The following is a 27176-nucleotide window of genomic DNA, read 5'->3' on the forward strand; positions in this document are numbered from 1 at the left end:
AGGACAGGGAACTCAGGCTGCGTGGGGGGGGGGGGATCTAGGAGGAACCGAGCCTCTCCCTGGCTAGCCTGTCCGGTCCTGGGGCCCCCCAAACTGGACACCACAGAGCTTGGCTCGCCCTCGGGGACGGGGACGTGAGTGGTCTGGGGACGCGCGGTGCAGCCAGGTGCGCAGTCAGCAGCCACCCGCATCGCGACGCACGTGGCAACAGGTGCAGCGCGGTCCAGGACCTACGCCCGCCCGGGGCTTCCGGCGTGCAGACGTTTAGCCTGGGAGCCGGACCCGGCGGGCGATCGTAGCTGAGCTCCGTGGGAGTCTTTGTGCCCCAAGGAACCCCGGCACGTCTCTCAGGTTAGTTTCTTAGGGCGCCGCCCCCTGGGCCCCCACCTGGTCTTTGTCTGGGCTCCAGGAGCCGCCGCGGGCGAGGGGCGAGGCTGCCCCAGCTCAGGACTCCCCGCCTTCGCTCCTCCCCCTGGTGGCCCAGGGCGGGGAGGCTGGGGCTCCCGGGTTCCCGGTTCCCGCCTGGCCGCCGCCGGGGGTGCTGGCGCGGGTCCGGGTGGAGCTGCGAGCCCCAGGTGTCTGCGCCTCCCAGGCTGGGTCAGCCCAGGGTGCAGAAGGGAGCCCACAAGCGGTGGCTCCCGGGAGGGCTCCGGGCTGCCTCCCAGGCTCTGCGGGCAAGTGCGGAGTGGATCCCATTCCACCGCCCATCCCCGCCGCGGTGGGGACCTCGGGAGAACGTGGAGCGAAGGCGCGGCGACGGCAACTCGCTCACGGTGACCGGACTGGCTTTTGCGGGGGGGGGGGGGGGGAGTGGGCGGGTGTCCCGGGGGTTTCAAAGTTGGAGGAGTGAGTGGGAAGGCTGGGCTCACGTGGGGCCCCGTGGACAGCGGGTTGCGGTTGCTGTCACCTTGAAAGTGACCGAGGTGGTGGTGGGTTTACTAGATCCGGCGAACTGTCAAGTTTGCCACCTTGGCCGAAAGCCACCCACCAGGCGCCGGACCCCGGCCCAGGGCCTGGCAGCCGCAGGCTTCCGGCTGGGCGTCTTGCCGGGGCCCATTCCCAGCTTTAGCAGCCAGGGCAGAAAATATGGGAGAAAGGGAATTACTGCAGTTCCCCAGGTCCCTATGCGGGATTACTCCCTGCAGCCCGCGGGTATTTACAAGCTCTATGGAAAACCCCTCCTTTATGGTCACCTTATTGACTATTCAACCATGGACTTAGCTAGAACTACGTGAGGTCTTTGCCCTCCTCTCCTAGGGCCATTTGTTCACTTTGGACTTGTTAATAGTGACGAAATTAAATTTTTTTTAGACTTAGCTTGCACAGCGGTACACACTCAGCAAAATACTGTTTTTAAATCGTCCGTGTTCTAGGAAAGGAAACCCAGTGAGTTTTGTTTGTCTAAAAGCAGAGTCTTAGGCAAAACAGGAGGACAGAGAGCTTTCATGTCTTGCCAGGTGATTGGAGTTCAATCATGGTATCAAATCACAGCGCTGTGGGGGAGGTGGTGGGAGTGGATTCCGGGGATCAGGAGACAACTTGGAAGGAGGACAGCAAAAGAGAGGCGGGGTCGTGCTCCCCTGAACCTATGACCTCCACAAGGAATGTTTTACCAATAGGTTATCAATTTAAATAATTCATCATCTCCCGTTCTCTGCACCAGTTCCTTCAGGAAAATCTACAGTCTGTTGTGTGGGTGTATTTGATTAAAGTCATTGTTTACAGACTCATTTCTCAAGTCTATTCCATAAGAAAAGTTATGCAAGGAAAAAGAAAAGAAACCCCTATTCTTACTCTTTTTTAAAAATAGAATTTAGTCTAAAATAATTTAGAAAATGTAAGTTGTGATTTTCCCCCACCTGCCACCCCCACCTTGTGCTGTGGATGGAGCTAAGAGTTTTGCATATACCAAACACCTGGATTATCACGGGTGTCTGCCCCCCCCCTGTTCCTTTTAAAACTAGATTTATGTGTGTGTGTGAAATAGTGTTTGGGAGAGGTCTGTACCTTTTAATTAACCGTTAGGAATCCAAGGACAATTTTTGTAGTGTTGAATAGGATTGTGAAATTCTGGATAAATTTTGTGTAGAATTTTTAGAAGCTAAGTTTGAGTGACTAGAATTAAGCATGTAAAGAAGCATGATGACACTTAGTGACCCCGTTTGCACGGACTTCAAAAGGAATGAATGGTTGATGTGTACAATTCAGTACATTCAGAAAAGTGAGTCAATTCCACCATCTTTTTTTTCCCTTTGTAAAATATTATGAAAAGTTCTTCACTGTATTAAGTCTTCAACATCTCAGTTTATTGTTACAGTATATTCTATAGATGTATCAATTTACTTAACCTTGTCTTACAAGCTGAACTTTTCATTTGCTGTTACTGTTATTAGATATAAAATTGCAATTGTTATTAGATATAAAATTATCTCTTGAAAATTTTGTATGTACACTATGTTTCTTTAGGATACTGTCCTTGGAAATCACAATTGGTGACTCAAAGTTTCTTTTAAAAATACTGATGGTTGGTTTCCAAAACTATTCAGTCAAACTAAGCTGACCAGTTCTGAACTCTTGTGTTACATATTACCACAGGTAATTATCCTTAAAAGGAAGTATTATCAGCTTTATAGTTGAACAGTGCTATCTCAGTATTTAACTTTCCATTTTTGTGACCGCAAATGTTATCAAGCACCCCACCTATGTTCCCAGTTTCTTTTCTTTTTTCTTTACATAGGATTTCTCTGTATAGTTCTGGTTGTCTTGGAATTTGCTCTGTAGACCAAGCAGGCCTTGAACTCAGAGATCTGCTTGCCCTAGACTCGGGAATGCTGGGATTAAGGGTGTGTGCCACTACACCCGGCTAATTTTATTTTATTTTCCTAATTCAGTGTAGCATCAGATTTTCTTCTTGGGATATTGGTGTTTTTCTACTCAGAAAAGCCTCTTTCAGGTTGTTGGCATATATCTGTTCATATTGCAGATATTTTCCTCAATTTGTGTTTGCCCTATAAACACTTTTATAGTTGTGATGACTTACAGAAATATTCAGTGTTGTCAAACATGTTGGTTTTTCTCAAAATGGAATTTTTGTAGTTCTGAATCACTGCTTATGAGTCACATATGGCAGTTATTTCTTCTGGAATTCTGAGTTAGATTCTTTTTACATCTATCACTACAACTTCTGTGTTCTTGGAGTAGCTGCTGTTATGCAAATGAGAAATTGTCAAGTGTGGTGTATGTCCTTAGGACATTCTGGGCGCTGGAGAAGTGGCACAGTCCCTGGCTTCTTCTAGAGGACCTGGGTTTAGTTTCCAGCACCCACATCAGGAAGCTCACAGGTGCCTGTAACTCCAGCTGCAGCCCCAGTGTTCTTTGGGGGCCCTTTGTAAGCACCTGCACTCAATCAGAACAGAACATTTAGAGAAAGTCTACATAAATCTTGGGTGAGAATTTTCCTGGTTCTTTGGGACCTGAGTAATCTCTAAACCGTAGATGATCCATTTAATCTTTGAGACTTTTTTCCTCTCCTGGAAACTCTGCAATTACCCTAAAACTTGAGTTGAACACATACATATAGTGAAACTCTTAGAATATATCTGTAAGCTTGATGTGTCTTGCCTTGCCCCACCCTAAAGCTAAAGAAAGGGATGAAGATAATCTAAGTATTTCGATAGTGGTAGTGGCACACACCTTTAATCCCAGCACCCAGGAGGCAGAGACAGACAGATCTGAGTTTGAGGCCACCCTAGTCTACAGATAGAGTTCCAGGACAGCCAGGGCTGCACAGAGAAATCTTGTCTCCAAAAAAACCCAATCAATCAATAAACAAGCCTCCATCTGACAATCCCACCTTTGTATTTTGTCAGTGATAACGCTCAACATAGATCTATGTTGCCCTAGTATTTTGGAAGAGAATTTTAACTTGTTGGCTACCTTACCATTATAGTCTGTGAGCATTTGAATTTATTGATGGTATTGTAATGTTTTCTGTGCTATCAATAAAGCCAACAAGTCAATATTTAGCAATGCCTTTGCAGAAACCTTTTAGCTTGCATTAAACACGTTTGAATTTATGTATATGAACATTTAGCCTGAATATGCAAGTGCATCACATGCATGTCTGATGCCTATGGAGGTCAGAAGAGGGTGTCTGGTCCCCTGGAGTTGGAGTTATAGATGGTTGTGAGCCAGGATGTGGGTATTGGGAGCTGAGCCAAGGTCCTATGCAAGAACAGCAAGTGCTCTTAACCACTGAGTCCTCTATCCCCTTAGCTGGCATTTTTATGGCATCCCAGGAGGTGAAATTGTGATAGCAAGGAACCGGCATGATCCCAAATCAAGTATTTGTAATAGCATTAGGGCAGCGTCCTCATCCTTATCCTGTAGCTAGGTGGCAATGGATTGTGTGTGTTTGGTTAGATGATGACTAGAGCCAGGTCTGAGGATGCATGCCTGCAATGTAGCACTGGGAAGGTAGATGCAGTAAGATTGGGGTTGTTCAAGACCAGTGTTGGCTACAAAGTAAGAAGGCATGGCCTTCTTTGGGTTACACGAGTCTCTATTTCAAAAATAAATTGTCAAAATCTACAAAAGTCTACAGATTTCACATGAGATGTGATGGACCATCCACATGGACTATTCGGAGAACGTGTCTGTAAGGATTTCTGTGTAACAGCTCAAATGGTTTCAGATTTTCTGATGACCAGAAATTGTTTTTTTCTTCTGACTTTGTTGTCTCTTGTTCAAGTGAATTTAATAATGCAGTTGAAATCACATACTTACTAAGAAACTATGTACTATACCATCAAAACAAAATCTGAGAAAAATTTAAATCCCTGGGATTCAAAGTCTTTCAGGTTTGTGGCTCTGAGGATGATGAAGTCTACGTCTCTAACAGTCCATTTGCAGTTTTTACCAGATTTTAGTTTTATTCTGAATTGCTAATACAAGTGTTTCCTCGATGTCCAAATCTACAGTTTATAATTTTCCCAAATTAATTTCTGACATTAATAAATTAAACTATTCTTTTGACGGGGACAAAAAGCCTTTTCAAGCTTGAGCTAGCTCTACTATGGAAGCCTGATCATACCTGTAGATCTTTACAGACCTCACTGAAAGGAGCAGGTTGATAATTAGCTCCTTTCTTTCCAACTGTCCTTAGGTTCTGGGGGTGAGTCACCAAGCTGAGAGTTAAGAATGGCTGTTCATGGTTTGTGTTTGGGTATCCAAAGATGCCTCCGATAGGAGGAGACCACACTCAAGTGACAGTGAGAGAGAGAGGGAGGGGAGGGAGGGAGTGTACTAATGACAGAAGATATGTGTTCTTCCTGATGAGGAAAAAAAAGGCTGCTCTGACAGGCCCAGCTAGCCTGAAGTCTGTTTTTTTAAGTCAGCTTTGACAAGCATGCAGACTGTAGATGCTGCAGTCTCCATCCTTTGCTTTGGATGGTCCAGTATAATGAGAGGTGTGACTGTTTCTTTTTTGAAATGTTTATTTCTAAGCTGGATTTCATAAAGGATTGTCTTGAGGACAGTTACAGTTTTCGAAATGACTTCAACGTTACTTGAAAACAAGTTGCCACCTTTTCTCATGGGCGGTTATTCCACGATGGCATGGAGTATGACTTTGGCTTGTTCACTGGGCCCAAGATAAAGGAAAGAATGTGCATTTTGGGATAACATATTTGGGGCTTGGTCTTTACTTTGTAGAAAAATACAGTAAAATTTTATTTCTTATACAATGAACTAATTTGTTCTAGGTTGAGTCTAGAGGCATTTCACTTAATAGACTCCAGATTCGAGAAGTATAAACCTGCATACAAATCTTTAACATAATAAACTTTTTGTTTATTAAGGCCAGTCAGTTTTTCTTGGATTACATTTTAAACTCCATATTGAAGAACAGTAAAAATGTATTTACTTGCACCTTGTCAGCAGGCCCATATCTAATTACGGATGTTAATATAGATGCATTAGTTACACAAATAAGAATAAGAGAAAGTACACACCTTGCCTCCAATGTAACTCAGAAAGGATTTTGTTTAGAGGTTATGAAACTAAATGTAATCTTAAAGTCATTTTAAGCTTCTCTTAAGACACCATTGCTTGCTTTTTGTGTAGACTTTGTTTAAAAACTGAGCAGCGAAAGAATGAAGTTGGTGTCCCTATTTATCACACTAATTGGAAAAGAGGTTGTAAGGAAATCACTTCAAGCCAGGGCAGTGTGCAGGGAACTCAGTGTGTTGGGAGAGTAGGCTGAGGCACAGGGCGGATTGTTGAGCCTCAGTGAAATGCCTCGGACAAGATTTCTAGGCCACTACGTACCTTAGGTCCTTTTAATACAGGGTTGTACCTTGCAAATAAATTGTATTTTAAGCGTAATGATGAACTCATTATGCTAATTTGAGGGTGGATTGATCAGAACTATCCTGATTGCATTCCCTGAAAACATTTCAGGGAAATTTGTGTCCTAAGATGGCCTGGAGAAAGTATCCATACTTAGAATAACGAGAAGAGGAGGTAAGGGGAAGAAGTATAAATATTCATCTCTTATAAACATGTAACTTTAAAAATGTCTACCAGTGATTGCTAAGTCTTGACCGCTGGGCCGTTAGCTTATCTTCTATGCCTTTTGTACATTGGTAAGTTGGTAATATTTAACTCGGGTTATTTACACATACACCAATTTGGAAGAAAAATCAATATTTCTTCACTTTTTTTCAGATAAGCAGTTCATAGGAGATGTTAAGCAGTATTTGGTGTCACATGAGAAGTTAATTTTCTTTTATGTTCACCTTGTATAGTTAAAAAAAATGAGATTTTACTTATTTTCAATAGTTCATATGTATAAGTGTTTGCCTGAATTTGCATAGAGGCCAAACGATGGTGTTAAGATTCCTAAGGACTGGAGTTACAGATGGTTGTGAGATACCATGTGGGTGCTGGGAATCAAACCCTGGTCCTTTGGAAGAGCAGCCTGTGCTCTTAATGAAGGAACCATCTCTCCAGTTCCTTGTAAATCTTTTGATGATTGTTAATGATTAATGATATTAAGTTGCAACTATGTCTATTTAAAACATAACTCACTTAGCTTCGTGGAATAAAAATAGTAGCCAGTATAGACCTAAGCAATCTAAGATAGGCCATTCAAACATAGACCTGCCCCATTCCACACCTCTCTGTCAAGCGGATTGAGTTGTATTTACCTGAATACTCGCTAATAACCTTGTACTATAAAAGTCTTAGCTTTTATTATATAATAGACTCCTATGTTGATATCCTCTCATTCTCAGGCATGTTAAATAGTTGGTTATTTGTTTGACTACTATTGGAGAAATTATTTTGGCCACTCCACGTAGTTAAAAGGATATTTATTTAATGGCGTAACTCACAAATTAAGTAATGGGTAGGTCGCAGGGTCTGGGGAAGGTGTAACGCAGTCCAGCGGTGTTCTCCGGAGCTCTGCACAGTCAATCTCCACCGGTCAGCGTCCCGGCACCGAGAGAGCGCCCAGAGAGAGCGCTGGCCCATCCAGCTCTCGGGTCCCCAGGCGCCTCCCCTCGCCCCGCCTCGTAGGCGTGACAGTTGCCAGAGTCTCAATGGGGGTTGGAACTTCCAGAACCAAGCTGGAATGGCTACCCACTACAGACTACCACTACTAACTTAATCCTATAGGTTTGACTTGAGTGAGGATTGCAGAAGGTCCAACTTCCTGTTGAGTAACAAGGATTGGAGAAATGAAAAAAAAAATGGATTCAAAAGGGCTGAGTTACCCAGGATCTCTTGACCATGAAAAATGCCCTTGTTTTTTTATTAGATGCTCAGTCTAGACTCCATAGAGAAAGCCAAGCCATTTATACGTGTAGCTACAATTATGTTTCCATGTTGTATTCTAGATTTTAAAAAGGCATGAACAAAATCCCTGCTGTTAGAATATTGTATTTAGTTTTGATCGGTTTACAGCCCTATTTGGAACTCTCCCTGTGGTCAGAACGCAAGGTAGAGGGGCAGAGATTTGGACAGGATTTGCCTGCAGTTCCCAGCGGGTGTTAGTATTTATGTTGTGAGAAATATTCTTATGAATTGTTAACACATAATTTATTGCAGTCTCCACTATGTTTGAAACCGCGCCTACCTGCTGTCTTGACCAAATTTTGCTAAGAAACTTGGTATCTGAAGAATCCTCACTGGGTTTGGTCACCCAGTTATGCAGGAGCCTGAAACAAAAGATCATAAATTCAAGGCCATACGGTGTAAGTGAGCCAGCCCCTCTGCCTTGAAATAAAAAGCAAAGGGGAGAGCTGGGGTTGTAGCTCAGTGGTAGACTATGTTGCCCAGTAGGCCTGAGAGTCTGGGTTCAATTCCAGGAAGCTGCTCCCTCTAAATAGCTCTTTATTTCTTTTCTCTTCATGTTTTGAGACAGAGTATCACTGTCACCTTGACTGGCCTGCTCTGGCAGTCCAAGTTTGGCCTTGAACTCACAGAGAACCTCCCGATTCTGTCTGTCCAGGGTTGGAATTAGAGCCATGTGCTACCCCTGTGGCACACATAGTTCTTTCAAAAATTCCTTTGTCACTTGTACAATTTCCCTCATCAGACGTTTACTGTACGACCGCAGCTTCTCTTCCTTTCTCTGAGTACTGTTCTACAATTACATTTTGTAAGCCTTTTGACTTACAAAGAGAGTTGAAACCTTAGGGTGCTGGGTGAATTTGTACTGTGTGACGAATACAGCCCAGAATAAGTAGTTTTCTAGATGGCATAGGAATTTGAGGGTGCTTTCCCCAGTTACAGATAGATGCTAGAAGCACTTTTAAGTCAGACGTTCATTTCCTTGGTGTTTTTTTTCCACTTTCTAACATTGACTTCTCTTGCCTTCAGTGTTACTCAGCAGGTGAAGAAATGGAGGCAGCTCAGCCTGTCTTGGGTTCTGGAAAAGGATGCATTAGGAGCCAAGTATGGGAGAGAGGGAGGCACAGAGATTCATAGTCTGAGTTCCCCTTTAGTTGTGAGGAGCCACTCTTGGGACATCTGGCACACCTCGTGCAAATACTTTTGGAGAATTAATTCCACCTGTGGTAATTTATTATCGTCTCCATTGGTGCAGACAGTCACAAGCTGACCATTTCTCCCGAATAGAGACTTGGACTGTTTTCTCTTTAGAGAGCTATGTATTTACAACTTACAGAGGAATCCAGATGACTCGGCAGTCTGAGAATGCTCTCCCTCATATTTCATTTAATAAGATTTCTGTTGAGTACTTTTCGTTTCTGTGACATGTTCTGCTGGCTCCTTGGCGTCTCTGATTATTGAACTTGATTTAATACTTTGAAGTAGTATTGGATTTTTTGTTGTTGTTTCACATTTAAGAAATATTTCTGTTGCTTTTGGATGTTGCCTTATGATGATCATAATGTAACTATGGAGTAGGGTTTAGTAAGTTTTAAAATTCTATTGTGAATATAAGGGTCCAGTCAATCAAAAGGGAGTGGAGGCAGGGAAAAAAAAAACTTATTTTTAGAAAAATATTAAGCTATTTTATATCAATGGTGTAGTTGTTAGAAATGCATTATTATTTTTTTTCCCCAAGACAGGGTTTTGCTGTGAAGCCCTGGCTGTCCTGGAAATCATTCTCTAGATCTGCCTGCCTCTGCCTCCCTACTACTGGAATTAAAGGCGTGTGCCACTACACGCTGCTTAACATTGTAGATTTTTTTAATTTAATTTAATTTTATTTATTTATTTATTTTGGTTTTTCGAGACAGGTTTCTCTGTGTAGCTTTGCGCCTTTCTTGGAACTCACTTGGTAGCCCAGGCTGGCCTCGAACTCACAGAGATCTGCCTGCCTCTGCCTCCCGAGTGCTGGGGTTAAAGGCGTGTGCCACCACCGCCCAGCTAACATTGTAGATTTATAACTGAGAGAAAATCTTCTACTTATCTTTTTGTTTTGAGGTAGGGTCTTGCTTGGGTGGTCCAGGCTGGCCTCAAACTCACCATGCCCTTGAACTCCTGATCTCCTGCCTTAGCTTTCCAGCTACTGGGTGTATACATGTGTGCCAACTCCTTCAGGTCAGCACAACTCTCTTTATCTTGAAAGATGAGGCTTCTTCTTAGCACCTTCAGTGCTATTACTTTAAGAATTAGGAATAATAAGACAAGTCATTTCAGCAGTTACTTAAGCTAGTTTTTGTTGTCTTGACGTCAGTTATGAGACCTTGGAGAAACATATTTTCTTATAGAGTTTGTAAAAATGTTACGGGAACCAGAACCCTTGGAAAAGGCGCCCATAATAGAGAACACATACATTGACTGGTTAGACAAAGTTACCTCCTTCCCCTTGCCCCCTAGTTTCTGGTCAGGATCTGAGGGATAGTATGAGTCTCTTGGGGTTATGCCACCAACATGCTCAGTATTCAGAGGATGATCAATAGGTGCTATTAAACCTACCTTAGTCTGACTTAAGCCTCTCCTGATTCATAGGTGGATGTTCGTGCAGTTTCCCCAGCTCAGCTTTGGTGAAGGTGTGGCCTGGATCTGCTTGTGATTTTGTGGGAATTAAACTCCAGGCACAAGAGCCGAATACCTTTCTCTCTTTCTTGAAGATAATTGGTTTGCACAGGGGTATTTAACTTTATTTATTCTTGGACGCCAGTTTCATCGCCTCTTGGTTTCCTTCTGAGCGGTCAGCTTGGTGAATTCCTGGTGTTTTCTTATGTTTGAGCTGAATCTTTTCGACCAACGCTGGTGTTTGCTTCTTTCATACGGTCTGTAAACTAGGTTGCTGGTTTGCTACCAGCACATTCTAGAAGTACTTAGAACTGAGTCATCACTTTGAACTCATGATATGCAGTTGACTTTAAAGTACCGAAGACCTATCATCTCATTTTTAACCTTTAACTTAGTTGAAAATAGTCCTGTTAAAGACTTTCAATTGCAAATGCCACTGTTTATGTTCAAATACACGAAAGTGTATGTTTTTGGGACACACCACCTTGTGTCTAAAGCACATTAAGACCATTTCCATTCAGCTAGAAAGAACACCAGCGCTGTGGGTTGGGCATCCCAGTCAGGAGAATTATTTTGTATATAAGGTAATTGGAGACCACAGCTATTTGGATAATTTTTTTGTCTTTGGGTATGTTAAGGTGGCACTACCCATTCGTCCTTCCTTCTACTAAAAGACTGCTATTCCCGGTAATGAGCTAATGGTGCTAGTGACTTCTGTATATTGGTGCTGAAGTAAGATCAAAGTTACACAATAATGTGGGCATGTGAAAGTTCAGACAGCATAAGTTAACTGACTTATTTTTAACTATTTTTCTATTTTGTTTTGTTTTTGTTCTTGTTTTTCGAGACAGGGTTTCTCTGTGTAGTTTTGGAGCCTGTCCTGGATCTCACTCTGTAGACCAGGCTGGCCTCGAACTCACAGAGATCTGCCTAGCTCTGCCTCCCAAGTGCTGGGATTAAAGGTGTGTGTCACCACCGCCCAGCTTTTTTCTATTTTTTTTTTTAAAGCACAGAATGTAAAACAGAATGTTCAGTATTGTAAGCCATTTAGATTAGTATCACAAACCGGAAACTGGCAGTTGCAGATCATAAGTAACAATGCATTGCATTCCGTTAAAAATTTCCCCTGCCACTCAGAAGGCAGAGGTAGCAGGATCTGAGTTCAAGGCCAGCCTGCTCTACATAGTGAGTTCCAGGCCAGCCAGAGCTACATAGTGAGACCTTGTCTTAGGAAAAAACAAAAACAAAAACAAACCCCAAAAGACCCCAAAACAACAACAACAACAATTCCCTCCCTCCTCCTTCCTCCTTTCCTATCTGCTCCAAAGCTTGAGACAGGCAGGGCTTTGCTATATAGACTAGAGTGACTTGAAAATCATGATCCCTCTGTTTCAGCCTCTTGTGTGTGCTGGGTGATATATTCAATTTCTATAAGATTTTGTAGTTGTCAGTTTGCTTTTTCAAAAAGACCTAATACAATTCCATAAGATATATATATATATATATATACATATATATATATATATATATATATATAGATATATATATATATATACATGCTAGAGAGATGGCTCAGCAGTTAAGAGCACTGACTGCTCTTCCAAAGGACTCAGGTTCAATTCCCAGATCCTGCATGGCAGCTCACAATGGTCTAACTACAGTTCAAAGGAATCTGACACCCTCACACAGACATACATGCAGGCAAAACACCAATGTACGTAAAATAAATAAAATAAAAAAATATATTTTGGTTTTTCGAGATAGGGAATCTCTGTGTAACCCTGGCTGTCCTGGAGCTCTCTCTGTAGACCAGGCTGGCCTTGAACTCATCAATCCTCCTGCTTTTGCCTCCTGAATGCTGGAATTAAAGGCGTGCACCATCACTGCCCTAGTAAGAATGATGATTTGAATCATTTAATTATCCTCATTTTGCAGAATAACACTCAACATTAATTAAGGTATTCTTTCCTGGACTATATTTTTTTCCTATGAAACCACTGAATCTTTTTATTTTTGACCTGTGCCTATAGTAATGAATGGGACATGGAGGTAATCCCAGGTGAAAGTTTAACTAGAAGGTGAGGCCAGGTGCCAGCTGGAACTGAAAGAGGTTAATGTCCCATAAGCCCCAGTTACATCTGAGTCTAGGTCATGTCTTGTGGCCATAAAGATGACCAGGCCTTTTTCTCAAGTGCCTGCTAAGGATTGTACATCGTTGGGATTTTCAAAGAAATCCCTTTAAAGAGGGTGACTCTAACTTTGGCTGCACTGTGAATTAGATGTGTGCCTACCCTTTCAAGACATTTTATGACCAATGGAAAATCTGACAGGCAATCGTGTTCAAGAAAAGGGTACAGGAAGCTGATGTTTAATAAAGGTTGGGAGGGATAAGGTGAGGTGCCGGTTTGCGTAACTCCACACACATAACTACCCTTTCCAATTGGCCTTGGCATGATTTAGATGGAAAATTATTTCCTTTTGACCAAGTGGAGTTTGCAAAGCTGTGACAACTACCCAAAGCTCCTGAACGAGAAGCTGTTCATGGCCATGTAACACTTCCAGGAAGAGATTTTCATTTAGCCTTAGGTCCGGCTCACCCTCCTCACTTCGTTGACCTCAAGCAGCTTGTGCTACCTTTTGGGTAATTTCGTGACTGAGCTGGATATAACTGACAAAAAACCAGCAGTTTTTACAGGAGTCATTTCCCTAGCCCGACTACGTAGCCTTTGACCACACTTGATAAGCACGGGGTGCGAACCGGTTGGTTTTAATTATTTACTTTTGTAAGTACAGCTCTTGTCTGTATTGGCTCAATACTGTCTTGGAATTTGATCTGTTCTGACCCCTGCAGGTGTTTTCTGATTTTCATTTTTTTAGACCTCTTTTGATGAAATTGTGAAGGTTATAATATGATATAACCCAAAGAATAAGATCTTAGACTTTTGTTGATCTCTACCAGAGTATTTAGGGCAGTGGTTCTCAACCTTTCTAATGCTGAGAACCTTTAATACAGCTCCTCATGTCATGGTGACCCCAGACTGTAAAATTATTTTCCTTGCTATTTCTTTTTTCTTTTTTTTTTTTTTTTGGTTTTTCGAGACAGGGTTTCTCTGTGTAGCTTTGCGCCTTTCCTGGGACTCACTTGGTAGCCCAGGCTGGCCTCGAACTCACAGAGATCCGCCTGGCTCTGCCTCCCGAGTGCTGGGATTAAAGGCGTGCGCCACCACCACCCGGCCTTCCTTGCTATTTCATAACTGTAATTTTGCTACAACGACGATGAATTTTGATGTAAATATTTGATATGAAGGATATCTGATAAGCAACCTCAAAGGGGTTGTGACCCACAGGTTGAGAATCACTGACTTGGGTGTTTTATATTTACAGTTGCTCAATAGATTGTTGCAGAATGCTGACTTAGATTCTCAGAAGTCTATTGGCTGGTGATTCTGATTTGCTTTGTTCAGGCTCTGGCTACAGGGCGGTCAAGGTGGAAATAACCAGGCTGGAGCAGTAAAGCTTAGAAACAGAGAACAGTTGTAGTTCAAGTGTTTCAAGTGGGTAGGAAGGATGAATTGGAAAGTAGATGACAAAATAAGAACTAAGGAAAAAAAAAACCCCAATCTGTTGGTCCCAATATGAAGTAGTAGCTATGTTTCAGAAATATACTGCTGCTTATTAAAAGTACCCAATGATTGGGCATGATGGTGTACACCTATAATCCTGTCACTCGAGACTGAGGCAGAAAGATCTGAGGTTGAATTTTAGATCCAGCCTGGGCTACATAGCAAGACCCTATCTCTCCAGAAAAAAAATTATTTTTGGTACCATGAAGTGAAATTCCCCTAGCTTAAGTATACAGTTATTACCTTTGTTAAATACATACTTCTGTAACCAACACATAATGAGGACTTAAAGCACCTCCCCTACTCTAGAAAGTTCTGTTGGCCAGATAAACAAGTTGTTGGGCTTTGGTCATCAGTAATGTGAGGTTAATAATGAAGTTTGTTAGCAGGGCGGTGGTGGCGCACGCCTTTAGTCCCAGCACTTGGGAGGCAGAGCCAGGGGGATCTCTGTGAGTTCGAGGCCAGCCTGGTCTACAAAGTGAGTTCCAGGAAAGGTGCAAAACTGCACAGAGAAACCCTGTCTCGAAAAACAAAAACAAAAAAAAAAATTAAGTTTGTTATACAAGGTTGTTAAAATAATAGTAGTAGCTAACCATTTGCCAGAAAGTTTCCAAAAACTTTATTTAGCTCCAGAATAGTGCTATGAGATGGGCTGATCCTGTGTTGTCACGTTTTATAAAAGAGGAAAAAGAGGCCAAGATCATTTTGGCTTCCTAGCATAATGCAGATACATAGTCAGTTTGGTAGCCCCACGAGGAACAGCTGCCTGCCATATCCGGATGGCTTTGGGGTCTGTGGCCATGTACATAGACTTAATCAAATGTTAGTGGAAAGAGATGATTACATATTTAAGAGGGTGTAAGGGTTAAATGCCTATGGTACCAGCTACTCAGGAAGCTGAGGTAGGAGGATGGCTTGAGTCCGGGAGTTCAAGGCCATCCTAGACAGCAGCAAGATTCCTTTAAAAAGTGACTCACATTTGAACTGGATTTCCTGTCTATGGCTTCCATTTATTAACTCTTTATGTCTGGTTTAACACTTCTTAGGAGGTAAGGAGGATTGAGGAAGGTGACTGTCATGTGATTTGTCCATCTAAGGGACCACTGGTGCGAGACTGCTTTGTGGACTTGGAGGTGCTATGCGCAGATGTCATCTCTGTCTGTGGAAGAGGTCTGCTGATTCCCCCACCCCTGCCCCACATGTGGCTGCCTATGGGCAGATGAGTATATTGACAGTGTGTCAGAGAGTGTCCTGCCTGTCAGTCCCTTAGTATGCTGGACACTGTGTTTACCCAACCCTTTCTAAGCGTTTCTGACATTCAAAGACTTTGGATCATATTTCAGGCTCATTCCACAATACTTGTGAGCTGTATTAGGAAGGATTTTTTTAAAAAATTGTTTTATTTTGTTCATTAAAATATATCGGTACAGAACAGCACATTTGAGGTGGGTGACTTACAAAATTGGTGTGGCTGAGTTCTGGGTCTGTATGGACTTCTGTTGCAGGTGTCTCCTGAGTTCGGTGCTCACCTGCTGTCATTAAGCTTAGTTACCTTGCGCCGGGCGGTGGTGGCGCACGCCTTTAATCCCAGCACTCGGGAGGCAGAGGCAGGCGGATCTCCGTGAGTTCGAGGCCAGCCTGGTCCCTAAAGCGAGTTCCAGGAAAGGCGCAAAGCTACACAGAGAAACCCTGTCTCGAACCCCCCCCCCCCCCCCAAAAAAAAAAGCTTAGTTACCTTGCCTCTGGAACTCCCAACTCCTGACCGTGCTCATGTCTGGCTCTTTCATCTCTTGCCATTCTAGCAACTACAGAATCAGATTTAACACACATTATGATTTTCCCATATAGAACTTAATTTTTTCTATAACACAGCTTGCTCACAAATATCCAGTTTGTCCCTCAAGTAGAGAACACGTAATTCAATCACATAGGCCCCTCCCTCTGCACGCCCTGTTCTCTGCATACCTCCTCCTCTGTACAAGCTTCCCCCTCTGTTCAGACCCCGCTCTCTGTTCGACCCCCCTCTCTGTTCGGACCCCCCCTCTCTGCACGGGCCACCCTCTCTGCACGGACCCCTCTCTCTGCACGGACCCCCCTCTCTGCACGGACCCCCCTCTCTGCACGGACCCCCCTCTCTGCACGGCCCCCCTCTCTGCACGGGCCCCCCTCTCTGCACGGGCCCCCCTCTCTGCACGGACCCCCCTCTCTGCACGGGCCCCCCTCTCTGCAGGGCACCTTCCCCTTACACGGACCCTTGCCTTTGTGTCTGTCTCTCGAGGGTGGGAGATTACTCTTCATCATAGCTTCTCTATCATCCTTTTACTTTTGCTCAGAGGTTCGAGATGCAGATCGGTGAGCCAAGGGTGTTTGGTAGCAAAGTGTTTACCAGGATGGCTGATGCGGATTTACAGTGTGCTAAGGTTTTTGTAGGTCAGTGTTTACAGAACCCAAGCTAAAGGACTGCTTTTTATCTGCGGCTGTGCGCTCCATTTTGTGTCCTTTATAACGGGATAGTGGTTGGGTTTGGTCTGGCATGCCCTTGATGGTGGCTTAAAAGCTCGTATTCCTGTGTTGCCCCTCTAGAGTCCAGGAGGGAACATTTCATGAGTACACTGAGATGTAAAAGGCTGGAAGGACTCACTTTGCTTCCTCATCCTCAGTGCACCACCCTGACTGCCCTCCCCACAAGCTTAGCTTGAAGGTCCTTTGAGGTACCCTGGGCGCTGGGTCACATCCACCCGTCCAGTTTGGGTAATTATTTCCTTATACTTTCTTGATTTGCTTACTGGTTTTATTTTATTTATTTTATTTTTTTTAACCTCCACGAAGGCGCCTTATTCACCACTGTGTCCCCAGTCCTGGTCAAGCAGCTGGCGCGTAGAAGATTAAGAAATATTTGTTGACTGAGTGAACGCTACTGTAGAGAAAGGCTCCTCTGTGACGGGGATGAGGAAACTGGCAGGACTGCTGTGTAAATTGCTGCCTGAGTCCGGAAGCCATTTAGCTTCTCCCGGACTGTTCTGAGTGCTATAGTGCGGCTTCCTAGTCGGAGGCTCTTCAGTGTGGCAAAGCGACATAAGGTTGATCTCTCTCTCTCGGAAGTCCCTTATATTAAGAGAATAGTTCTAGGGAAATTACTGAGTAGGTTTGGATTTCGAACATAAAAACCAAAAGAAACAGCTACTCATTTATATAATGGTGGCGAACGAAGCTGGTTGCATTGCGGCACACATGTTATCTCAGCACGTAGGATACGGAAGCAGGACGATCACACGTCAAGATCCAGACCAGTCTGGGCTGCATATCACAAGCATACAGAATTGGGGAAGGGTTTGTTACTCTTAACAAACCCACAAGACTCTCAAGGCCAGCTCACCTCTGACAGCTAATAAGAAATTAGTACCCCAAAGGAGAAATGTTAATCACTTCTGATATAAAATCTTTTTACAGGATCAGAATCATTTGGAAAAAGACATGTGTGGATTATTTATTTAAAAGGGGGGGGGGTGAGTCAGGTGGTGGTGGTCCTTTAATCCCAGCACTCGGGAGGCAGAGGCAGAGGGATCTCTGAGTTCAAGGCCAGCTTGGTCTACAGAGTGAGTTCCAGGACAGCCAGGGCTGTTACACAGTAAAACTCTGTCTCGAGAAACAAAACAAACAAACAAAAACATAGGGTGGGGGGAGTGCTTAGAATTCTAGATAGCAACTGAGTTTAATGTACCTCATTTCTCTTCTATCCTTAAGTGAGAATCTTTACTGCCTGCCTTCATCTGTCTTTGAATTCTGAGCTGACCCTCATGTCCCCAGGTCCCACAGATGTGTGAGATTAGGGGTGATGTGGCCCTGGCTTTGGTTTTTCACACTGAGCACAACCGAGATTGCCTTTCTGCATTCTGTTGAGGATTTATTGCCAAGAGTAATTATGAGTTCTACATTTTGATTGACTTCTGCTTATCAAGTGACATTAAAGGCTGTCCCCTAACTAGGAGCTAAACCCTAGGGCCGTTTTCATGGCGCTGAAGGCTTTGAGTTAAACCCTTAGAATGGATTTTGTTGACTTGATATATATATTTCTAAGAATTTCCAAATTGCTCTCATAAGCCCCACAGCATACATTTTAAATATTTTTGCTTCATAAACCATTACATCATCTGTTCCTCCATGTCTTCTCAAGGCCGAATTCTAAGATAACAGCAGTTCCCTCTTCCTACTCTCATTTAAGAGTTGCAAAAAGTAGCCAGGAGTGAGGCCATGAGAAGGGAGTGAACTTGGCTGGGCGTTCTCCTTCCTGAGGCCCACCATTCCTTTGTTCTCCCCAGAACACTCCCCAGTTTAGCAGTCTGTAGAAAACCCCAGCACGGGAGGGGGAGGGAGCACCCTGACAGCAGAGATGTGCCGACTTCAGTGCCAGGCTCCCAGAAGCAAAGGCTCAATCCGAGGGCCGGCAATGGCTCTAAGAAAGTATTTCTGATGCTATAGACTTGGGGGTTGTCCAGAAATGTTATCGAAGTTCTTTATAAAAAACCCAGGTAAGGAATAAAGAGGAGATCAACTCTGATATGTCCAACTGCCCTTGGAGGAAGACACAAGGAAATACACCCTCTCCGTATATTTCAATCTATGGCCTGAGAAATTTTAGGTAAGCTATTTAGTCCCCAGGCTGGAGAGATGGCTCAGCAGTTAAGAGCACTGACTGCTCTTCCAGAGGACCTGTGTTCAATTCCCAGCAACCACGTGGAGGTTCACAGTTGTGTGTAACTCCAGTCTAGGGGATCTAGTACCTCTTTCTTCCTTCCTTCCTTCCTTCCTTCCTTCCTTCCTTCCTTCCTTCCTTCCTTCCTTCCTTCCTTTCCTTTCCTTTCCTTTCCTTTCCTTTCCTTTCCTTTCCTTCCTTCCTTCCTTCCTTCCTTCCTTCCTTCCTTCCTTCCTTCCTTCCTTCCTTCCTTCCTTCCTTTCTTTCTTTCTTTCTTTCTTTCTTTTTTCCCGGTTTTTCGAGACAGGGTTTCTCTGTAGCTTTGCGCCTTCCCTGGAACTCGCTTTGGAGACCAGGCTGGCCTGGAACTGACAGAGATCTGCCTGCCTCTGCCTCCCGAGTGCTGGGAGTAAAGGCGTGCGCCACCACCGCCCGGCTCTAGTACCTCTTTCTGTCCCTCAAGGCCACCACAAACACAGTACATAGACACACACACACACACACACACACACACACACACACACACACACACGGAAAACAAGTGAAAAATAAAGGTATTTAATTGAGCTCTAGTTTGAGTGTAGTAGTGGGTTTCTTTTTTGTGCATTTGATTTTGTTTTTGTTTCAGGGGTGGTGTAGTCCAGGCTGGCCTGGAATTCAACTGTGCTTCAGCCTCTTCACGTGCTGGGAGTTGCCTTGCCTGATCTGAGTCTGATGCTCTTTCTCTCCTTCATTGTAGCAGTGCGATGGAAAAGCCAGCCCCAAGTTATCGTTCAGCTTCTGTACTTCATCTCATCATGGCGGTTGTCTGGAGAGGTATAGCAGTGAGCTTAGTTTTCTAGAAGGCCTTTTCTAATTACCAGTGATAAAGCATGCGGTTTTAAATAGTGCAGTGGTTGCAGTGGGTGGTACCACAGCTGCCTTGGTACGCTCTTCTTTTTTTGAAGGATGGCCTTTGAACTTTCTTTTTCCAATATCCCTTTCCATGGCTGTTCCACAAATCTGAAATCTCAGCATCGATGATAATAATAGACATTTCAACAACAGGATCACATCAGTGAATCCTAAATTTTCTGGCATCTAGCTAAGAACTCTCTATCCAAGAGTCAGGACTCTTTGAGCTTTGATGAAATTCTGGGCACTGTTTGCACATTTGGAATGGAGGCCCAGCCTCAGGTCTGGCTGGCTGAGGGCAGAGGGAGGTTAGATATGGCTGTCATCCAAGCTGGCTGTCCTCGGAGTGTTCTTTTTTGGAACCTGTAGGAGATACTTCTGTTAGCTGGGTCTTCTGAAGGGTTTCTCACTGTAGACTGTCTCTCAGTTATCTAGGGGCAGCTCAGGAATCAGAGGAGTCACTGGCCTAAAAATAACCCCTGCTTACAGCAGGGATTTACCTGGCACAGATCCACCTGCCACCACTGAGCTACACTGGGTCGGGAGGCAAGCACAGACAGGTGTGTGTGTGTGGCGGGGGGGGGGGGGGGGGGGGGGGGGGGCGGGGCGGGGCCTCGGTCCTCCCTTCCTGGTTCACGCAGGGAGAAGTGAGAGTGTTAATGGTCAACTTTGAAAAGAACTTAGAAAAAATAGATATTGAGGTGATTTTATGTAGCTTATGCTGGGCTATGTTTCTAGATGATTCTAATTTGCATGAAACTCCTTTGTTATTTGAAGTTAATCCCAGTGTAAGTGGAGGAGCTGAAACAGTAACTTGTTTCTTCTGCCTGGGAACACAGAGTGAAGCATTGTGTGAACCTCGCAGACAATAGGATGTTTGGACAAAGATCCGCCCAGGCGTTTGAGATGGAAGATTCTGAGGAGATTGTTGGACATTCTTTCTCAGAAGTCTTGGGACCCTGTGCTGTGCATGTTTTCTTTTGAAATGAAATGGGTCTCAAGACAAATTAAGCAGGGCTTTCATGGCCAAGAGCTCTCCCAGCTATCAGGGTAACGAAGTCTGACCAGGTGAGAGTAGGCACAGATATAGGATTGGATGGTGGTGGTGGTTGAATTCTGTCATGGGGTGTCAGGCTGGCTGTTAAGTGTGAGCAGAAGAATCTGATTTGGGGATGACCCAGGAGTTCCCTTGCCTTTGGAGGTATTTCTTGTCACCTGGAGTAGTACAAGGGGTAATTACTATTTGTGTTGGACAGCGTTTCATCTCTGTAATGACGTGCTTCAGGCAGGACATCTCGAAAAGGCTTATTTTGGCTCACGGCTTTGAAGGTTCCAGTCCAAGGACAGGTGACCCCTTATTTTGAACCTCTGGCAAGCATTGGGGTACATCCAGGTTGTGGCAGTAGCACATGGCAGAGCAAATAGAGCCCGAGCCAAGAAATACAACAGAGGAAGACGTGAGGTGGGATCCCATAATCCCTTTAGGGGCATGCCTCACTAACCTAATGCTCTCCCCCTAGGTCTCAATTTCTGAAGGCCCACAGCACCTGGGCCTGCTGGGGGCAGGGATCTCATCCACACCATCTTGTTTTAAGTCAGCTGGTCCCTTTTTTATAGTGAGTGTGATGGGAGGCCATGAGTAAGCATGTAGTGGTGAGAGGCACTGTCATCAAAAGGACTGGGTGAGTTGTGAGGTGGAGGGCATATTTTGTAAGGAGACAAGGGGGTATGGCTTGACAGCTAGTCCAGGAGAGAGAAAATGGTCAGGAAATCTAGGCCAGAGGATAGTCAGGAAATCGAGAAATGGTTACCGTTGGGGCATAGGTTTTAAAACATTTCTGTGAGGATGTATTTTGTTTGGTTTTGGGTAAAAGGAAAAGAGGTTGAAATCTTTAAAAAAAAAAGATTTAATACTGCCAGCTATATTTTTGGCCCTACTTTCCTGGATCACCTGATCTACCTTGGAGCACCTAAGAAAGTTGGCTTGTGTCCAGGGGCCCAGAGACCTCATTTAGACTTGAAGTTTGAGATGCCTGTTAAAATGCAAACTTACATGATAAATCACAATATTCAAGTCAGGAGTTCTAGGAGAGGGTCGGGGCTCCAGATAGGTGTGTGGGAGTCCTTACCAAACCAGATATGTATATATATATATATATACACCCTGTTTTTCAAGACAGGGTTTTTCTGTGTAGCTTTGGAGCCTGTCCTGGAACTCACTCTGTAGCCCAGGCTGGCCTCAAACTCACAGAGATCCGCCTAGCTCTGCCTCCCGAGTGCTGGGGTTAAAGACGTGTACCACCACCGCCGCTGGCCAAACCAGGTATATTTAAAGCAAGATGTGAAGGTGGGGTGGGGGAGGAGATGAAGGGATGAGGCCTGCCATATTGCCATCACCTGAAGGCTGGTGCAAGAAGAACCTCGGCCATTTGTTTGCTAAAGACACATGTCTGTGTTTTGGAGAGAAACAATAGTGAATCTGAAGTCAGGTAAAGAAGGTGCCCTGTGCTTGGTCTCTAGAGTGTAAAGGATTTGCTTACCCAGCTGGGTTTAACCTTTGGAGGGTGTCTGAGCATATGTATGTTCCTTTAGAACCTTGGACAAGCGTGAAAAAGAAACCATGGCCATTTTAGCCGAAGTAAGAAGCACAATATATCTTTGAAAAACAGCAAATCATGGGGTTTAGTTATGTCTAGACAATCTCATTTTAGGGAAACACAGATATTTGGTAATCATTTTTACTTGAATTACCAACAGTAGTTGCAGTAACTATGAATTGTACCTAAGATCCAATACTACTTTGCATTTCCTGGGTACTGTTTACAGTATGGTTAAGGATCTTCCTTCACAGGGACTCTTTCTGAGAAGGGCCCATGCCGCAGGAGATGGCAATTCTTGAATTGTAAACTTGCCTATATCTGGAGCTAGCTTAAAACCCAAGCAGCTTTGGGGTCATATAGAAACTTGGTGCAAGAGAATCTCCCAGGAATCTACAAGGGTGACTCCTGCTAAGACTCCTAGAAATAGTGGATATGTAGCCTGAACTGGCCATCTCCTGTGACCAGATTGGTACCTAGCCCAATGGTCATCAGAGAGGCTTCATCCAGCAACTGATGGAAACAGATGCAGAGACCCACAGCCAAACATTAGGTGGAATTCGAGGAATCCTGCAGAAGAGGGGGTAGAAAGGATTGTAGGATCCAGAGGGGTCAAGGACACCACAAGAAAAACACACAGAATCAACTAACTTGGGCTCATAGGGACTCACAGAGACTGAACTGACAACCAGGGAGCCTGCATGGGACAGACCTAGGCCCTCTGCCTATATGTCACAGTTGTATAGCTCCGTCCTCTTGTGGGACTCCTAACAGTGGGGACAGGGGCTGTCTGTGACTCTTACTGGATTTTGGAACTCTCCTCCTTATACTGGTTCACCTTGCCCAGCCTTAATACATGGGGAGGTGCTTAGTCTAACTGCAACTTGATATGCCTTGCTTTGTCTCATGGGAGACGTGCCCTTTCCTGAACCAGAAACAGAAGTGGATTGGGAGTTAGGAATGGGGGGGGGGAATAGGCGGGGAGAGGGACTGGGAGGAGAAATTCTGACTGGGTTGTAAAATGAATGAATGAATGAATGAATGAATTTTATAATTTTATTAAAACAAAACAACGACAAAACCAAGCAGCTGGGCAGATCTGTGAGATTTTTAGTTAATCAGATCATTTGAGGTATGAAGACCCACCTTTAAGCCATATCTCTTGAGGCAGGAAGACCCACCTTTAATCTGGGCCCCACCTTCTTGTGGCAGCCTGTATAAAGGACAGAGAAGGAAGAGACTTGCTCTTTGCTTGCCCTTACAATCACTGGCAAGTTCATTTCTTCACTGGTATTAGAGCCTACTTTTCTGGGATTCCAGTGTATATTGAAGACCAGTTGAGACAACCAACCTTGTCAACTGAACAACTACTGGATTCTCAGACTTTCCAACCGGAGACAGCCATTGTTGGAAGAGTTGGACCATAACCTGTAAGCCACTCTAATAGATCCTCTCTCTGTGTATATATATTCATGTACATGTGTTTATATGTATCCTTTTTTTTTTTTTTTAGAGAATGCTGGCTAAGTATTGTGTAGCTAGTGACTGTTGATAGATACATGACACATTTGGAAACCTTGACTTGCTGTCTGGTCCTCAGGTCTAAGCTAAATGTGGCTTGCTAATAGCCTTCTCTGTCCCTCACTTGCATGGTGTAATCTGTGCACGTGCTTTCCTGCTATAACCAGAACTTACGTAACTGTGCTTAATTTTGTTCATCTTTTACCCCATACTAATTTCTGATGGGATGTTTGCCAGAAGATTGGTGCTTAATATACTAAGTAAATACCATGCAGGATTAGAAAAACAATGTCTTAGTACCCAAGAAGCCTTGGCTTAATGTCAGCTCACTGTCGTCTTCAAGTCTCCTTTATTGATACATAATTGACATGTAGCGAATTTGCCCACATTTGGCATATAGTACTATCCCGGGACTTAATTTCTCTACTTCTCTTTCTTCCTCCTTCCCTCTCTTCACTTTGTTCTTACCTTTCAACATGGTTTTGTTGCTGTACATCCCAGGCTACCTCAAGCAGATCACCCTCCCTTGGCCTTCTGAGTGTTGGGATTCTAGGCCTATACCATCACATGGAAGTTTACTAATTTTGATGAATATATATGGTTTATAATCACAAAGACATTTCCATTGTACTGGAAAGTTACTTGGTGCTTCTTCATTCAGCTCTCACCCCCATTTCCAAACAAACATTGACCCTGTTCCTTCTAGTTTTCCTTTTCCATAGTTTTTAAATGGAATTATCTAGCATGCAGCCTTTTGAATATAGCATCTTTCACATAGCCTGTATTTGAGATATTTACCTATCAAGGCAGAGTCTTTTTTGTGGGCAGGGTGTTTCGATACAGGGTTTTTCTGTGCACCCCTGGCTGTCCTGGAACTGGCTCTGTAGACCGGGCTAGCCTCAGAATGCAGAGATCCACCTGCCTCTGCCTCTCAAGTGCTGGGATTAAGCATGAGCATTCCACTGTATATTAACTTGTATTATTGAGTGGCATTTCCTTATCTGAATGTACCTTAGTTTAAATAATCATTCATCAATGACGGATATTTTGGCCATTCTTCCCCCTCTCCTCTTGCAAATTGGTTTTCTCATTCTAGTTTTTAACTCATAATACATGAGAAATTAGAGCATCAGTAATCTATGCTCCCAGTCCCGTCCACACCTGATGCTTACATTTCCCCTGTACTGGGCCTGTAAGTATATTTTACTAACAATAATTATAGGGCACAGAATGTGATGATATATTGTGTCCACCAATATTTTGTGCATCCTAATAAACTTATCTGGGGTCAGAGGACAGAACAGCCACTAGATAGACATAGAGGTCAGAAAATGGTGGCACACACACCTTCAATCCTAGCATTCCCGAGGCAGAGATCCATCTGGATCTCTGTGAGTTTAAGGCCACACTGGAAACCACCAGGCATGGTGACACACCCCTTTAATCCCAAGAAGTGATGGCAGGAAGCAGAAAGGTATCTAAGGCATGAGGACCAGGAACTAGAGCTAGTTAAAGCTTTTAGGCTTTTAGCAGCAGTTCAGCTGAGATTCATTCTAGAGGACTGAGAGGCTTCCAATTTGAGAAGTTGGCAAGGTGAGGTGGCTGTGACCTGTTCTCTCTGATCTTTCAGCATTCACCCCACCCAATACCTGGCTATGGGGTTGGTTTTTATTAATAAGACCTTTTAAGATTCGAGTTACACAGATTTTTTTTTCAGTTGTCTCATAAATTGCATTTCATTAGATTTTTGTATTGTAAATTTATAATTTCTTAACCATCTACATAATTTATAAATATTAATAAAATTGTCCAAAATGAAATCCTTTTTTTCTTTCTTACTTTTTCCCCCCCAAGACAGGGTTTCTCTGTGCAGCTTTGGAGCCTATCCTGAAACTCACTTTGTAGACCAGTCTGGCCTTGAACTCACAGAGATCTGCCTGCCTCTTCTCCCAAGTGCTGGGATTAAAGGCATGTGCCACCACCACCACCCGACTTTAAAGTTTTTCTAGTGATAAACTTTAAACAGTTTGCTGAAGACTTAGTGATAGAAATCAGTTCAAGTGAATGGTCAAAACAACCATGGTTAAGTGTCACCAGGGTGTGTATTGTTTCTTAGAACTCCATGTCCACAAGTGAGTTGGGAGCCAGGTCAGTCAGTTACGCAATCAACTCTCTTGTTGTTTCTCATTTTTTATCTCACAGTTCATTGGTCCCACTCTTATCTTGCATTTTCTGCTTCTGGGTACATGTAGAAAGGTAGCTGTGCACAAGGCATGGAACTTATATGTTCTTCAGCTCTGTGCCTGGCCAGCTGTTTCTAATCCAAATGCTATGGAGAGGAAATCTGATTCGAGGTGATGTTTCAAGAAGGACAGATTTGCTAGTCTGTGGTTTACTGAACCCACACTAAAGACTTTCACATAAATAAAACTCCATTTCCTTGCTTTCCAGAATGGTGATTACAATTACAATTTGGCTCTTGTCTTAGGGTTTCTATTGCTGTGAAGAGACACCATAACCACAGCAACTCTTATAAAGGAAAACCTTTAATTGGATGGCTTGCAATTTTGAGTTTCAGCTCATTATCACCATGGTGAGACATCAGCATGCAGGCAGACATGGTGCTGGAGGAGCCGAGAGTTTTACATCTTGATATGCAGGCAACCAACGGGAAGTGGTCTGTCTCACTGGTGTGGCTTGAACATGTATGAGACCTCAAAGCCTAGCTCCACAGTAACACAAACTTCCTCCAACAAGGCCACACTTACTTTAACAAAGCCACATCTCCTAATAGTGGCACTCCCTTTAGTGGTGGCATTTTCTTTCAAACCACAGCTTTATGTTTAATTGCTACTATTGTTTTGAGAAAGGATATCTGTTTGTTGCCGCTTTTAACTCTTGGGCTCAGTCAAACTCCTGTCTTAGTGTGCTGGTTAGCTTTTTGTCAAGTTGGCATGAGTATGGGTATTCTGGGGGAAGAAAGCCTCAGTGGAGAAAATGCCCCCATCAAATTGACCTGTAGGCAAGCCTGTGGGGGTATCTTCTTGACTAATGATTGTTGAGGGAAGGCCTGACCCATTGTGGGTGGTGCCACCCATGGGCAGGTGGTCCTGAGCTGTATGAAAAATGAAGCTGAGCAAGCCATAGAGAGCAAGCTGGGGAGCAGCATCCTCCGAGGTCTCTGCTTCAGTTCTGGTATCTAGGTTCCTGCTCAAGTTTCCTGGCTTCCCTCCATGATGGACTATAATCAGGAAGTGTAAGTCAAATAACCCTTTCCTCCCCAGCTTGCTCTCGGTCATGGTGTTTACCACAGCAGTAGAGAGCAAACTAGAATACTGA

The 27176-nt window shown here is 43.9% G+C and overlaps 1 protein-coding gene across 4 annotated transcripts in view; it reads left to right on the top strand.

Moving 5' to 3' along the window:
* Positions 1–225: 225 nt before the first annotated feature.
* The window catches only part of Mtus1 (microtubule associated scaffold protein 1), a 149167-nt gene continuing 122216 nt past the window's right edge, over positions 226–27176 (top strand). The window contains exons 1-2 of one of the 4 annotated variants that reach the window (XM_076553485.1): positions 606–773; positions 23637–23746. The gene's annotated coding sequence lies outside the window, so the exon portion shown is untranslated. Of the gene's footprint in view, positions 352–475; positions 774–23636; positions 23747–27176 lie in introns of those variants that run through there. The other 3 variants (XM_076553486.1, XM_006996674.4, XM_076553487.1) reach the window with 3 other exon arrangements.

Source organism: Peromyscus maniculatus, chromosome 17 (genome assembly GCF_049852395.1).
Source record: "Peromyscus maniculatus bairdii isolate BWxNUB_F1_BW_parent chromosome 17, HU_Pman_BW_mat_3.1, whole genome shotgun sequence".
NCBI lineage: Eukaryota > Metazoa > Chordata > Mammalia > Rodentia > Cricetidae > Peromyscus > Peromyscus maniculatus.